The sequence below is a fragment of the Aquarana catesbeiana genome, linkage group LG03 (assembly GCF_042186555.1).
Source record: "Aquarana catesbeiana isolate 2022-GZ linkage group LG03, ASM4218655v1, whole genome shotgun sequence".
In the NCBI taxonomy this organism is placed as follows: domain Eukaryota; kingdom Metazoa; phylum Chordata; class Amphibia; order Anura; family Ranidae; genus Aquarana; species Aquarana catesbeiana.
In genome coordinates, this window is record NC_133326.1 from 76,219,193 (window position 1) to 76,236,137 (window position 16,945).

At 41.7% G+C, this 16,945-nt stretch overlaps 1 protein-coding gene and 1 long non-coding RNA gene across 3 annotated transcripts in view; one reads left to right on the forward strand and one right to left on the reverse strand.

The window, feature by feature from the left end:
• Positions 1 to 16,945, forward strand: part of LOC141131438 (tropomodulin-3-like) — a 104,913-nt gene that overhangs the window by 20,764 nt on the left and 67,204 nt on the right. The window lies entirely within an intron of this gene.
• Positions 13,917 to 16,945, reverse strand: part of LOC141131439 (uncharacterized) — an 83,695-nt gene continuing 80,666 nt past the window's right edge. Inside the window, exon 4 of the long non-coding RNA XR_012242774.1 lies at positions 13,917 to 14,267. This is a non-coding gene — a long non-coding RNA (uncharacterized lncRNA). The remainder of the gene's footprint in view (positions 14,268 to 16,945) is intronic.

Sequence of the window (16,945 nt, forward strand, 5' to 3'; positions counted from 1 at the left end):
GGCAAAGAGGGCATTAATCAGAGAGGCAGCACAGAGACCTAAGGTAACCCTGGAGGAGCTGCAGAGTTCCACAGCAGAGACTGGAGTATCTTTACATAGGACGACAATAAGCCATACACTCCATAGAGTTGGACTTTATGGCAGAGTGGCCAGAAGAAAGCCATTACTTTCAGCAAAAAAACAAAATGGCACGTTTTGAGTTTGCAAAAAGGCACGTGGGAGACTCCCAAAATGTATGGAGAAAGGTGCTCTGGTCTGATGAGACTAAAATTTAACTTTTTGGCCATCAAAGAAAATACTATGTCTGGCACAAACGCAACACATCACACTACCAAAAGAACACCATCCCCACAGTGAAACATGGTGGTGGCAGCATCATGATGTGGGGATGTTTTTCAGCAGTTGGGACTGGGAAACTGGTCAGAGTTGAGGGAAAGATGGATGGTGCTAAATACAGGGATATTCTTGACAAAAACCTGTACCACTCTGTGTGTGATTTGAAGCTAGGACGGAGGTTCACCTTCCAGCAGGAAAATGACCCCAAACACACTGCTAAAGCAACACTTGAGTGGTTTAAGGGGAAACATGTAAATGTGTTGGAATGGCCTAGTCAAAGCCCAGTCCTCAATTCAATAGAAAATCTGTGGTCTGACTTAAAGATTGCTGTTCACAAGCACAAACCATCCAACTTGAAGGAGCTGGAGCAGTTTTACAAGGAGGAATGGGCAAAAATCCCAGTGGAAGATGTGGCAAGCTCATAGAGACTTATCCAAAGCGACTTGGAGCTGTGATAGCTGCAAAAGGTGGCTCTACAAAGTATTGACTTTAGGGGGTTGAATAGTTATGCACATTTACTTTTTCTGTTTTGTCCTATTTTGTTTGCTTCACAATAAAAAAAGAAAAACATCTTCAAAGTTGTGGGCATGTTCTGTAAATTAAATGATGCAAATCCTCAAACAATCCATGTTAATTCCAGGTTGTAAGGCAACAAAACACGAAAAATGCCAAGGGGGGTGATTACTTTTGCAAGGCACTGTACATCCACTTTAAAGAGGAAGTAAAGTCTTCCTCTTTAAATATGCCTATAGTAAGGCTTACCTTGTAAATATATCCTAAACTTGCACCATTTAGGAGATATTTACTATATACGCTGCCGCCGACATCATTGGCGCATGTGCACTAAAGAAACGGCCTGCTCGTGCCGTTTCTTCAGGACCCGTGCCATGACTGGCAGCACATGCGCGCGAGTGATGTCATCGCGGCTCCGGCCAATCACAGCACCGGAGCCTGCGAATCCGGAAGTATCTCTGGGAAAGATGCCGGCTGTGGGATTGGAGTGCAGGCGGCACTGCAGGGCATCGCTCTAATGTAAGTATTTCATAATGAGCTAGTGTGCATATTATGCATACTCTAACCAATGAAACCACAAAGCTCCTGATTCACTCCCTGGTTATCTCTCGCCTTGATTACTGCAACTCCCTCCTCATTGGCTTACTATCCCCCCTTCAGTCCATCATGAATGCTGCTGCCAGACTCATCCACCTTACAAACCGCTCAGTGTCTGCTACCCCTCTCTGCCAATCCCTCCATTGGCTGCCACTCGCCCAACAAATTAAATTCAAAATACTAACAATAAGTTACAAAGCCATCCACAACTCTGCCCCCAGCTTCATCACTAGCCTAGTCTCAAAATACCAACCTAATCGCCCTCTCCGTTCCTCCCAAGACCTCCTGCTCTCTAGCTCCTTCATCACCTCCTCCCATATCCACCTCCAGGACTTCTCCCCCAATCTGTCAGACTGTCTCCAAATTTATCCACTTTTAGGCGATCCCTGAAAACTTTCCTCTTCAGAGAAGCCTATCCTGCCTCCATCTAACAACTGCACTATTTTCTCCATTAGCTCATCCCCCACAGCTATTACCCTTTTGTATAACTTGACCCTCCCTCCTAGATTGTAAGCTCCAACGAGCAGGGCCCGCTGATTCCTCCTGTATTGTATTGTATTGTACTTGTACTGTCTGCCCTATTGTTGTAAAGCGCTGCGTAAACTGTCGGCGCTATATAAATCCTGTATAATAATAATATTGGCTCATTATGCCTTTGTCTTGAAGGTGTTTTTTTTTTTTTTTTTTTTTTTTTTTTTATCAGAGGTTTACAACCTTTTTAAGCTGTCACAATATTGCACTTAAAGTGGAACTTTAGTTAGAAAATGAAGTCCTGCTAGATTGCTTCAGGCTGGCCCCTTGCAGGTTTAGATATGTAAAACATTAAAAATAAAGTGTCTATACTGTTTAAAATCCAGTAATACACTCTCATCCTGCTCTGCACATGCTCAGTTGCTCTCCATTTTTAGGCACTGCTGAATTTGTAGAGGCCAATCTGCTCACAGCCTTAAGGTTGGGTTCACACTTATGACAGGAGATTGTGACCGGCTCTCAATGAAGCCGGTTCACACATCTCCGGGGTGGCCGCGGAGCACATAACACAGGGGTCCTGTGCATTTTTGGCCCTGTTTCAGGTTCGATTTTAGCCAAGAATACTGACGTGACTCGTCCCTGAAACGGAGAATAGGGGCTCACCAGACTGAGCCACATCCGTATTAGGTGTGAACCCACCCTAAAGCGGAATTAAAGTCTCCTATCATTTACAGCCAAGGAAGCTGCTTCTGTTCAAACTGCAACTGCTATGGTGATGCACATGTGATTAGTTATGACACCAGCCGTTTGACAGGTTGGTTGAGAACAATCCAATCCAAACTATTTTTTGGAATGGTAAATCGTTGAGTTTAGTTTGGCTTTTATGATTTGCAGCTGGGGCTCTGGGCTTCAACACAATGGCAGCCTCCAGCAAGAAGAAACCGGAGCAATGCTGAAGGCAGTTTGATGGTGTGCTGAAGGCACACACTATTTTGGTAGCATAATTATCAATGTGGACTGTATGTTCCTTGCTAAAGAACATTCTTTATCAAGTTGTTATGGGTAAAGTTGCGCTTTAACTCTGCTTATTATTTCTATTACACCCCTATTGATCATTGAGACCGCCCATAATATCTAAAGGCCAGGGGCAAGGCGGGCTTAAAGTGTAAGTAAACCCTCCTATCGTTTTCAGCCAAGAAAGCTGCCATCTTTGCCTTTGTTTAATCTACAACTGCCATGATGCTTCACATGTGATCAGTTATGACACCAGCCATTGGATGGCTTGACAGTTTGGTTGAGAGCACAACCAATGGGAGTGTTACATTTCCGGCACGTCCCGGAAATGAAACCGTTTTATGGATGGGTTTACTTCCGCTTTAACTTTTGCAGGAAAAGTCAAAATTTGCATGATTGAGCTGCCTATTTCTTGATGCTTCTTGTGATTATTTTGATATGGGGTTTTCACCAAAGATAAAGCTGAACTCTGGAAAAAGTAAAAGTCATCCTTGTTTAGTCGGGGGAAGGTGGCTGGGAAAAGCAGTTCCATGTTGCTAGACCAGTTCCCACAGCCCCTTCTTCTGTGTACTCTTAGGCCCCTTTCACACTGAGGCGGTTTGCAGGCGGTATTGCGCTAAAAATACCGCCTGCAAACCGCCCCTAAACAGCCTCCGCTGTTTGTTCAGTGTGAAAGCCCGAGGGCTTTCACACTGAAGCGGTGCGCTGGCAGGACGGTGAAAAAAGTCCTGCAGAGCGGTGAAGGAGCGGTGTATTCACCGCTCCTAAACCGCTCCTGCCCATTGAAATCAATGGGACAGCGCGGCAATACCGCGGCTATAGCCGCGATGTACGAGGGATTTTAACCCTTTTTCGGCCGCCAGCGGGGGTTAAAACCGCACCGCTAGCGGCCGAATACCGCTGCAAGAACGACGGTACAGCAGCGCTAAAAATAGCCCCCACCGCCCCAGTGTGAAAGGGGCCTTCGGGTTCATGCACATTGCAACTCTTAAAAAAAAAAAAAAAAGCTGCTTTTACAGGCATTTGAGCTTTTATTTCAGCTTGAAGAAGCTTGTACTTTTTTGGGCTCTTTTGCATTTTATTGAGATTCTTTGAGCTTTTTTCAGCATAAGCATTTTATTTATTTATTTTTTTTCACAAACCCTCCCTCCCTTTATTCAGTTTTTTCCCCCTTTTTTGTGTGCGTTTTTCAAGCTTTTAAAAACTTTTTCATGCTCCTTTGCGCTTTTTCGTGTGTTTACGGGCACTTGGACATCTTTTCTGCCCGAAAGTTCCTCTCAAAAACGCGAGGCTTGACGGGTTTTTTTATATGCCTGTAACAGCATATGCCTGTAAAACCCATAGTGTGCATGGACACATTGGCTAACATGTAGGGGAGTTTCCTGGCAGAAAAAATAAGAGCTCAAAAAAGCTAAATAGCCTGTAGGAGCCGCTTCTTTTGAGCTGCAGTGTGCACGAGCCCTAAATGATCGAAGATCCTTATACATTTTTCATCATATACCCAGTTTGTATTACCTTGGTTTGTGACAGGTTTAGATTAGGGCAACTAGTTAGTGAACTTGCAAAGCTCAAGTCATGATTTCCAATAAGTATAATATTGCACAGTATTGAATTTGGAACCATGTAGCCAGTGTCCTTCATTTTTACCCTGGGGACCCAAGTCCCTTCATTCCTGAAATAATCTGAGGACATTTTTCCATATAACAGCTGGAAATTTTTCTGAGCTGACCAAGACGGATACTGGAATATGGATTAATATCTGTTTGTATACATCTTATTCCGGTCTATGTTCCACTAATGGTTTTTGTGTGTGGAAATAGAGGGCATGAATTTGACTTCTCCAAACAAGCCTTTAAAAAGCTACTAATTCTTCATGGCTTTAGTTACTTCATTTAGCTTCACGGGGCCAATTGTATGAAATTGGTCAAGGTGGTAAATTGGTGCTGTGATCTCTTTGGCTTAAAGTATAGCTTGCAGTGGCATTCATAGATACAATAAAATGAAAAGGCTACTAATATAAAAAAAAGAAACAGTGGTCCCGGTGCTATGGCCTTACTGCTACTTAAAGTGGTTGTAAAGTCAAAAGGTTTTTTTTATCATAATGCATTTTATTCATTCATATAAAAAAACCTTCTGTGTGCATCAACCCCCCTAATACTTACCTGAGCCCCATCTCTATCCAGCGGCTGCACAGGACTCTCCTCCTCATTGGCTGAGAGAGCAGCGGAGTGCCCACTGCTGTCAAAGACGGTGAGCCAATGAGGAGAGAGAGGGGGTGGGGCCTAGCCAAGGCTCTGTCTGAATGGACGACACAGCTGCAGCTCGGCTCGAGGGCCCCCATAGCAACCTGCTTGCTGTGGGGGCAATCGTCGGGGGAAGGGGCCAGGAGAGCTGAGGAGGATCCAGGCTGCTCTGTGCAAAACCACTGTGCAGAGCAGGTAAGTATAACATTGTTTGTTATTTTTAGGCAAAAAAAACGAGACTTTAGTATCACTTTAACCACTTCCCTACCCGGCTATTGTAATATGACGTCCACAGATGGGATCTCTCATCCTTGGTGGACGTCATATGACGGCCTGGGCTTCCCGGCCGCCTAGGGGGCGCGCGAGCCCGCCGCGTTGCTCGGGACCCGGTGCATGTGCCCGGCGGCTGTGATGTCCGCCGGGCACCCGCGATTGCCCATTAACCGGGCCGGACCGTGGATCTGTGTGTGTAAACACACAGATTCACGTCCTGTCAGGTGAGAGGAGAGCAATCTGTGTTCCCAATACAGCGGAACACTGATCGGTCTCCTCCCCTTGTACGTCCCCTCCCCCTACAGTTAGAATTATTCCCTAGGAAACATATTTAACCCCTTGTGTCCCCCTAGTGGTTAACCCCTTCACTGCCTGTCACATTTACACAGTAATCAATGCAATTTTATAGCATTGATCGCTGTATAAATGTGAATGGTCCCAAAAATTGTGTCAAAAGTGTCCAATGTGTCCGCCATAATGTCGCAGTCACGAAAAAAAATCGAGATCGCCGCTATTACTAGTAAAAAATTAAATAAATATTTTTTTTTTAAAAATGCCATAAATCTATCCTGTATTTTGTAGACGCTATAACTTTTGCGCAAACCAATCAATATACGCTTATTTAAATATGTAAAACCAATAGTTCCGCGCTTAGGTAAAAAAAGGAACTGCTGCCCCCCAGCACAGAATCGCACCAATGTGCAATTCCAAAAAGATTAGAGTCAGAAAACAGGGGTGATTGGCGCTGTTCCACTAAAATCAAAAAGACTAGTGTGGTATATCAAGTGAACTGTGACACAACCCACGCATAAATAACAGTGTGTAAGATAAAGACAAATTAAGTGAAAAAAACTGCAGTATGTGCAACACCTGCCCTCATGAAAAAGTGCAGCGTGTATTCGCTCCTTGGTGAACCAAAAATAAATCGAGATCTGGGTGAATCAAAAAAATTGTTGGAATGGAAAGGAATTCCCAAACAAACTATCAAAAAATCTTTAAAATCATATATTAATCGTAATAAACATCAATAGTGCATGAACTAAAAAACGGTAGTGTATAAATAAAATTGAAATCTATAATCACAAATGCACATAAGAAAATTAAAAGTTCATCATAAATCTAGAGTCCACAGAAATGTCCCACAGAATATAAGTAAATTGTAAAAAGGCCTATGGTGCAAAATTCTTCATAAGGTGCAAATGGTGAGTCTTTTAAAATTCTAGCAATGATCTTAATGCCGTGAAGTCCTCCTGTCATCCAAAACGCCCCCCAATGTGCCCTCACTCACCAAAGGGGGACACCCCTGCAGGGGTATCTGGCCTGTCAGCTGTATCTCGCAGCTATGGTCCTTGGTAGGGGCTCCTATTCGGATCTCCACTCTCGGTGTCCGGGCTGGCTCCAATCAATCTCCACAAGCACATCCATAAAAAATAAAAATGAATCCCATCGCGTAATTCCGTAAAAAAGGCTTTATTGAATATACTAAAATCAGACTAACAATGTCCTACTGCCTGGTTCGCAGTCAGGCTGTGTGGGAGAAAACAGTGCGGTGTGGCGTGCGTTCCACCGCTCGTTCCACACCCGGAAGCAAAAACAATAGGACAAGACGTATGCCAAGTGATACGCATACGTCTTGTCCTATTGTTTTTGCTTCCGGGTGTGGAACGAGCGGTGGAACGCACGCCACACCGCACTGTTTTCTCCCACACAGCCTGACTGCGAACCAGGCAGTAGGACATTGTTAGTCTGATTTTAGTATATTCAATAAAGCCTTTTTTACGGAATTACGCGATGGGATTCATTTTTATTTTTTATGGATGTGCTTGTGGAGATTGATTGGAGCCAGCCCGGACACCGAGAGTGGAGATCCGAATAGGAGCCCCTACCAAGGACCATAGCTGCGAGATACAGCTGACAGGCCAGATACCCCTGCAGGGGTGTCCCCCTTTGGTGAGTGAGGGCACATTGGGGGGCGTTTTGGATGACAGGAGGACTTCACGGCATTAAGATCATTGCTAGAATTTTAAAAGACTCACCATTTGCACCTTATGAAGAATTTTGCACCATAGGCCTTTTTACAATTTACTTATATTCTGTGGGACATTTCTGTGGACTCTAGATTTATGATGAACTTTTAATTTTCTTATGTGCATTTGTGATTATAGATTTCAATTTTATTTATACACTACCGTTTTTTAGTTCATGCACTATTGATGTTTATTACGATTAATATATGATTTTAAAGATTTTTTGATAGTTTGTTTGGGAATTCCTTTCCATTCCAACAATTTTTTTGATTCACCCAGATCTCGATTTATTTTTGGTTCACCAAGGAGCGAATACACGCTGCACTTTTTCATGAGGGCAGGTGTTGCACATACTGCAGTTTTTTTCACTTAATTTGTCTTTATCTTACACACTGTTATTTATGCGTGGGTTGTGTCACAGTTCACTTGATATACCACACTAGTCTTTTTGATTTTAGTGGAACAGCGCCAATCACCCCTGTTTTCTGACTCTAATATACGCTTATTGCAATTTTTTTTTTACCAAAAATATGTAGAAGAATACGTATCGGCTGAAACTGAGGAAAAAAATGTTTTTTTTTTTTAAAAATTGGGATATTTATTATAGCAAAAAGTAAAAAATATTGTGTTTTTTTTCAAAATTGTCGCTTTTCTTTTGTTTATAGCGTAAAAAATAAAAACCGCAGAGGTGATCAAATACCACCAAAAGAAAGCTCTATTTGTGGGGAAAAAAGGACGTCAATTTTTTTTGGGTACAATGTCGCACGACCGCGCAATTGTCGTTTAAAGTGCGACAGCGGTGAAAACTAAAAATTGGCCTGGGAAGGAAGGGGGTGAAAATGCCCTGTATTGAACCGGTTAAGGCTTCATGTACACAGGACGTTTAACCTCTCCTGAACGATTTAACTTGACAACTAGTTTAAAAACATCCTTTTAGCCATGTTTACATGCCCAGTTTAGCGGCATTTTGCCGCGTTTGCGTTTTAGAAGCGTTTAAGAAAAAAAAAAATTTTTTTTTTGTTAAAATGAAAAACGTCCAAACGAAACCCTGCCAAACATGAGTTGCCGCATTTAGCAGCGTTTACAAGCTGTTACGGCATTTGGCATTTCAAATGCCTCTGAACATCGGTTCTGAAGTGCATTTTTTTTGCGTTCCAAAAATTGCTTTCAAACAACTGCCTAGAAGCGACTATAAACAACTCTGTGTACATGTACTGATAAGATAAAACAGAGAGTTCAGGGGCAGCTGAAAAAATACCCAACTGCTCCTAAACGTCTGTTTACCAGCAGCAGTGCACATGAGGCCTTAGAGGGTTGTTAACACTAGAACAAGCATAAAAAAGTGTGCATTGATACGTGTTTACTTGCATTTTTATTTGCATTGACTTCCATTGATGTGCATTTTCTTCATGTATATTTTTCCTTATTTCCTGTGTCAGCACATTACTTTCACTTGCATTGTGTTTTTATATGCATTTTACCTGCATTTATATTTCATATTTCACATGCCACCAGTGTTCTGTTGTGCACAGGGCATATAGAAAAAAAATAGTTTTAATGAGGTTGCTGTGATTGGTTTCTCTTTGACCAGTAACAGTGATCTGAAGGTACAGAGCTGCTTAGATCAGCTCTGCATGCTGTGCTTGTGGACAGAACCATCTGAGGACAGCTTGAGTCACTTGCATTAATAGAAGGAACGGCAGCCTGATGAAGCTTTACCCAATGTCATTTTTAGGTGGCACTAGGTAAATAACCATCTACCACTTTGCCCTTTTTAATTTAATTAAGGAAGTTGGAAGTACAAAAGTAGTTAACAGGATAACATATGGGGGAATGTGCATGTATTGTAGAGATGTGCTGCAAAGGTTTTGTTTTTTGCCTCATACACTTGAAGCAAAAAGACAATGGATAAACCATAAAATATAGGCCATGGTGTGGAATAACCTTATTTTTTGTTATTCCTGTGGCATGTAGATAGCGATACTCTCTCCATGTTAGAAATCAGTCCCTAAGGCTTCATTCACATGACTGTAAAAAAAATAAATAAATAGAATGCCACGTACAAGTTTTTTTTTGTGTTTTTTTTGTTTTTGTTTTATGGATCTGAATGCAGCTGCATTGTTTTCAATGGAACCATTCACACAGATATGTAAACATGAGCTGCTTTCAGATCGGTAACGCAGTATCCAGAAATCTTCATCTATGTGCATGTGATTTTCACGTATAAACGTTTGTAAGTGCATATATTAAAGTGGTAGTAAACTGCTGAAAAAAAAAAAAAACCTGCAAGACAATAGCATAATGTGCTAGTAAAAATAACAAAGTTTACAAAGTTTTACAAAGTTCCATAGAGCTCGCACTATAAAAAATTTATTGGTACCCAGTAAAATATTAAATAAATCAACCAGATCCCCTGTGGATAGCAGGTCGTACTTTGATGACAGGAAAGGCATTTTCCAGTGTGAAAAAAGAGGATGCCTGACCTGCCAATTTATTGTCCACGGAACCAAGACAATCGCCACCAATGTAGGTAAAAATTATGAAATCGGACAATTTACTACTTGCTCTACGGACTTTGTAATCTATGTTTTACGGTGCCCGTGTGGCCTCTTCTATGTGAATCGTGGTACTGATAGGTGGGCACAGATGGGCAATGACAGGTGGCACTGATGACACTGATTGGTGGCACTGATAAAACTTATTGGTGGCATTGCTGGGCATAACGGAAACATAATGGTGCCAATCAGTGCCCATCTGTGGGCACTGATTGGCACAGATTTGGCACATTTTCACATGTGGATGGCCATGGGGTACATACTTGGCCATCCACATGTTGCCCCTTCCCTGGTGGTCCTAGTGGCGATCCCTGGTGGTCCAGTGTGGTGATCTGAGTGGGGGCTGCGCTGATAAACAATCAGCGCAGACCCCCCCCCCCGTCAGGAGAGCCTCCGATCGGCGAAGAAAAGACGATCAACGGCTCTTCCTTTTGACATCGTGATCAGCCATGATTGGACACGGCTGATCACGTGGTAAAGAGCCTCCGCCGGAGGCTCTTTACCAAGATTGGTGTAGCGGTGTGTCAGGCTGACACACCGATCGCCGCGATGCGCAGCCCCGTGGGCGCGTGGCGGCATGTTATCCTGCTGGACGTCATATGATGCCCAGTCAGGATAACGGAACCACCGCCCAGCCGTCCTCTGCTATGGGCTGGGCGGGAAGTGGTTAATAAATCTGCAAAAATGTCAACAATTCTGTGTTTTTCTGTCAATATGGGGTGCTGTGTGTACATTAATGAGGAAAAAAAATGAACTTAAATGATTTTAGCAAATGGCTGCAATATAACAAAGAGTGAAATATTTAACGGGGTCTGAATACTTTCCGTCCCCACTGTACATGTTCGATTCACTTGCCCCAAGGGGTTAAATGAGGAATTAGAAACGTGCAGTTTTGTCTAGTGTGTGTGTGTGGTTTTTTTTTTTTTGTTTTTTTTGTTTTTTATGATTTGGGGCAGACATCTATTTTATGATTGTGAAAGCTGCCTTATAAAATATTTAAATCTAATTTTAATTTTTCAGATAAACTAAGAACAATAGTAGTAGTTTTTATTGTGAATCCTCCGAACAACAAGGGGTTAATATTAGAGGTTTTTATTTATCCCGCCCCTCAGCTCGGTTAATTGTTCCCGCCCTAATTTTTGTCCCTCCCCTTCCTTTCCTTATTTTTTATTTAAACTTTTTTAGTTGCCCTCATCCTTGACTGTGACAAAGCGCTGGAGCGTGAAACGCGTCATCAAGGCAACTCAAATTTGGCGTTTTTACTAGCCCCATGTCCCAGTTACCATTAACATTTTGGGACCTCCATCATTGATCAACATTGGCAGCACATACAACCCTTTCAGCTTGCCTGTTCAGTCTTTCCACTAGTGTGGTTTACATTTTACAGCAGCGGCCATGCACTGGGTGACACCACACGTGGAAGAGGAACTCTCACCATTGGGGAAGTATTAAACTGTATCGCGAGTGGCAGAGCGATCCATCAGCTGATACAACAGCAGCTCCACCATTGTGACGCCGGGCTTTCCCTTTCCTGGATAAGTGTCTCAGCTGGTCTAACGTCACTGACATTTGTGAGACAGAGCTCCGTTCCATCTTCCCCGCTGCATGCGGCTGTGTCATCCACCACTCCACATGCGGGTTTGCCTTCCGTTGCCCCCCCCAGGAATTACACCCCACACCCAGTGGGAACTCAGCAGGTCATTGGTTGCTGTTCCATCTAAGCTCCCCTCCCTTCTGTCTCCTGGCTTGGGAGCACGAAGTTGGTTGAGACTCTGCTTTAGCCCCTGTTGCTCTATGGATGGCTAGTGGCCACACCAACTTGTTTTATCTTTTTATCGTTCTTATGAGTGTACAGGACTGTCTATATCCACTGCCATTTGGAATTAAATCATTCATTTATTCAACTTCTTCAAATGCTGCGGTCTATTTTCTTTGACCCTTGGAGCGCTGGACTTTTTGTTGCATAATGTGCTAGTATGCATTGCATACTAGCACATTATGAAATACCTTAGAACGAAGCTCCTGCAGAGAGCCCGGTCACCGCTGAGGGGGCCGACATGTTCCCTCTGTTTTATTCCGGGCTTCACGGCCTCCGGCGCTGTGAGCGACCAGAGCCACGATGTCGTCACTCCCACGCATGTGTGCGGAAGTACTCTGTCCTGGCGTGATCTACTTACCTACAATAAAAGGCATAAGAAACTTTCTTTGGAGTGCGGCTGTCCAGAATTTTTCCGCCCATTTCCATTCGTATATGCATTAGCCAGCACCCGGGGCTCTTTGTTTCTGGAGGAAAAGGACATGTCTTGGTGGACCTACCTGAAGTGGTGGTGTCTTCTTCTGGTGCGATCTGCCGGACCTTCAGAGTGCATGCGCCGCAGGCGTTAGCGGCTGCATTCAGGGTAAAAATCAAAACCGTATAGGTATAGGAGATATTCATTTTACCTACAGGTAATTTATTATAGGCTTACCTGTAGGTAAAAATGACCAAGTGGGGTATACAACCGCTTTAAGCCTAACAAAGGGAGAAAATAAATTATAATAAAAACAAATATATGCATACACGTCTTTATGCATTTAAGCACATTTATAGGCAAGTATTTTACTGATCATTACGCGGCATCTTTTCCCCTAGAAAATGTGTAATAACTGTAAATTTTTTACAGCCATGTGAATGAGGCCTAAATCCTAGTACACATGATGAGATTATCAGACGAACAATTGTCCATTCTTTTTTTTTTTTTTTTTGGATGGTAATCTCCATATCAGACAAATAGGTTACTAAAATATGAAAATTCTCGTATGACAGAATAAAAATTCGTAAGTGCTGTAATGTGTTATAGTGTATTGTGTTTTCAGACCAAAACTGTGCTGATGAAAGGAAAATCGTACTATCTGGTTTCATACGAGAATTTTTTTTTGTGTTTGTCCCTTTGGAAAATTTCGGGCGACAGCTGTGTACTAACGATCAGATTATCGTACGATTGCTTCGAAAGCAGTATTTTTTCATTTGATATTCTGACCGTGTGTATGGGGCTTAAGTGTTGTTGGCTCACTGCTTTGTGTTTTGTTCAGGTAAAGGCATAGTGTGCTAGTATGCATCACATACTAGCACATTATGTGAAACTTATCTTAAACTTAAGCTGTTCCAGTACCGCAATGTCAGCGCTGCAGCCGCTTCCATCTTCACCCATCTTGCTTCCGGGTTCACGAGCTCCGGCTGTGTGACTGGCCGGAGCCGCGATGACATCACACCAACGCATGCTCGTGGGAGCCGCTGTTCAGGGCACAGGATTCAGAACGGCACAGGTAGCTGTTCCTTCAAAGCGCATGCGCCAGTGATGTGACTGGCTGCATGTACAGTAAATATCTCCTAAACAGTGCACCTTTAGGAGCTATTTACACTACCTATAGGTAAATGTCAGCAGAGGAAGTTTACTTCTTCTTTAAGGGGGAATTTTAAAATAGATCTAAACTCTAACTGGATAAAAATTCTGTTTTCTTCTGCCTACGAAGCAACTATTGTATAACAACGGAAAACAATACACGACAATAGAATACACTAGACATTCGAGGAAGAAGAAAAAATCTGTTTTAAACACTGCTTAAAATCATTTGACATATTTTTAAATATTTAAAATGGTCACTGTACTTTAATAAACTGAGGTGATCAGCAGCATCTCAGTACTGTTAATTACGGTACCTTCAGCTTGGTTTCAGCCTCTTCCTGTCTTAAGTGCTCGTAAACTGCATGGTATTTCTCATGGATGGCGTCCAACATCAGAACATGCCTGTGTTTCATCATGGCCGATTGTAGTCTGTACTGTGTGTGTGATAGAGTAACAATGCAAGAGCACAGTTGGGAAGACACCCTTTATGTCTGAATATTCGCATGGTGCGATCACCAGGTATAACTTTATTGAAAGCTGCAAATGTAAAGTAGCGGTGCACCAAAATTCAAATTCTGGACCAAAGCCGAAAACCGAAACGGACCGTTTATAAAAAAATATATATATATTTTTTATATATAATTGTGTTATATTTGACTTTTTAATTATGCTTTTTTTTAACACAATCGCTTCAAAAGCTATTAAGAAAAATGCATCCCTTTTACATTCTATGTCTTCACATTGGTCCGTTGTGCTTTCATTGCAGTGTAACACACCTCTCCGTTGAAATGCATTGAAAAAATTCAAAGGCAAAAACACACCCGTGTTGCATTTTTGATGCAGTTGCATGATCTATGAAAAGAGATTGAAAACAAATTACCAAGTCGCTTTAATTGTATGAAAATTTTTGTGTTTTGATTTACATTACTATAAGAAATTTGGGCCCGACAGCAGTTGGCTTTTTAGTGATAACAATCGATGCGGCTAAAAGCTGCTCGGCTGTTATCCTAAGGAGCAGGAGGGGACTCCACCGCATGCTCGCGCAGCAAAGAAAACGAATACGTAAGTCGCGCCCGCAAATATAAACGGTGTGGTATTTCCGCGATCGTCAGAGTGAGAGCGATAATTCTAGCAAAAGACCTCCTCTGTAACTCTAACCTGGTAACCATTCATTTTTTTAAAAATCGTCACCTACGGAGATTTTTAGGTACTGTAGTTTGTCGCCATTCCACAAGTGTGCGCAATTTCAAAGCATGACATGTTGGGTATCTTTTTACTTGGCGTAACGTCATCTTTCACATTATACAAAATATTGGTCGCAAAAACTTTACTGTTTTTTTTTTTAAATTCATGAAAGTGTCTCTTTTCCAAAAAATTGCGTTTGAAAGATTGCTGTGCAAATACCGTGTGACATAAAATATTGCAACGATTGCCATTTTATTCTCTAGGGTCTCTCTGGGAGAGCACCCATATTTTTTTTTTTTTTTTTTTTAAGTCTAAAAAACTCTTCAGCACCTTCATTTTATAAAGCCTATCGCCTTCAGCACCTGTATTTTGGAAAGTCTAGCGCCTTCAGAACCTTTTTTGCTGTCTTGTCTAGCATAGGCTTTGATCTGCAATGCTCCCAGAAAGGAAGGCTCTGACAAGCTTGAACACCTCGGCAAGTGCAGACAGGCTTCTTTCCCAGAGACCATGTTTACTATCCGCCTACGTAATTCAATGGTCCTATTGTCCATGTTCATGTTTTGTCTGCTCACTGGCTTGGCTCTCCACTGTTCAGGAAAGTACGTTCCTTGTCGTATCTCGTTTGCACATGATCGAGATATATTTTATTAGCATGAAGTAGTGGCTGATGTATCATAGAGGTTGATTTACTAAAAGAAAATAATCTACACTGTGCAGTTCAAGTGCAGTTACTCTAGATCTGAGGGGAAGCTCTGCTGCTTTCTATCATCCAATCATGTGCAAACAAAAATGCAATTTTTTATTTTCCTTGTATGTTCCCCTCAGAACTAGAGCAACTGCACTTGCAGTGCACAGAATATTTACATTTAGTACATCAACCCCATAGTTTTGTAGATGTATTTGTATGAATGTTTTGTATGGAAATTCTGAGAAAAAGAAAATTTGACTGGTACATTAATTAATTAAATGAGCTGTAACAACAATAAAGTCAAGAATAAATAGTAGACGGCATATATATTGTTTTCTGTGCTTTTGTTGACTCGCAGTACATATACAGGTGCATCTCCAAAAAATTTGTATATCAAAAAGTTAATTTATTTAAGTAATTCAATTCATAAAGTGAAACTCCTGTATTATACAGATCCATTACACACAGAGTGATATATTCCAAGCATTTCTTTCTTTTAATTTTGATGAATTATGGCTTACATCTAGTGAAAACCCAAAATTCAGTATCTCAGAAAATTAGAATATTACATAAGACCAATAAAAAAAAGATTTTTAATACAGAAATGTTGGCTTACTGAAAAGTATGTACAGTACAGTATGCCCTCAATACTTGGTCGGGGCTCCTTTTGGATGAAGTTCATCAATGCGGTGTGGCATGGAGACGATCAGCCTGTGGCACTGCTAAGGTGTTCTGGAAGCCCAGGTTGTCTTCCCCATGATTATGTAACTGATGGCCCGTACACACCATCCGAATATCATATGAAAACAGTCGTCCGAGGAAGGATCGTACGATATTCAGATCGTATGTACACTACTTTCGACAGCCGATCACGACCATTCATCCGATATTATTCGATCGGACATGCACGAAAATTTTCCTCGTACAATTCCAGATCGTACGATTTTCGTTTAGTCAGTATAGTTGTCGTCCGAAAATTCAATACAAATACATTACATTACAACACATGACATCACTTCCAATTTTTTTGTCTGTCGTACGAGAATTTTCGTGACTTTATTTAGCCTTTCAATTTCTACTTGCGACTATTAAGCGAGGACGGTTGTACGATCGGTCGTACGATATTCAGAACGTGTGTACAAGGCATTACTGAACCAGACTGAGAGACCATTTAAAGGAAACCTTTACAGGTGTTTTGAGTTATTTGGCTGATTAGAGTGTGACACCTTCAGTCTACAATACTTTTCCACAATATTCAAATTTTCTGATATACTGAATTTTGGATTCTCACTAGCTGTAAGCCATAATCATCAAAATTAAAAGAAAGAAATGCTTGAAATATATCACTCTGTGTGTAATAAATCTATATATAATATGAGTTTCACTTTTAGAATTGAATTACTGAAATTAACTTTTTGATCATATTTTTTGAGATGCACCTATAGATGCTTCAAATGTGGTGACCATACAGAGGTTTCTGTAGACATAAGATGCAGAACATTCTATAAAGTAGAGAAAGATCCGCTCATCAGCACAGTATAATAGCAAGGTTGTTTGTACAGCCCAGTCCTTGGCTCTAGTGTACTCTGTTATTAGTTACAGGAAGGAGTTTATTTGCCTGATACTGCGCTGATGACTGTTTAATGTTTCCAGTGTT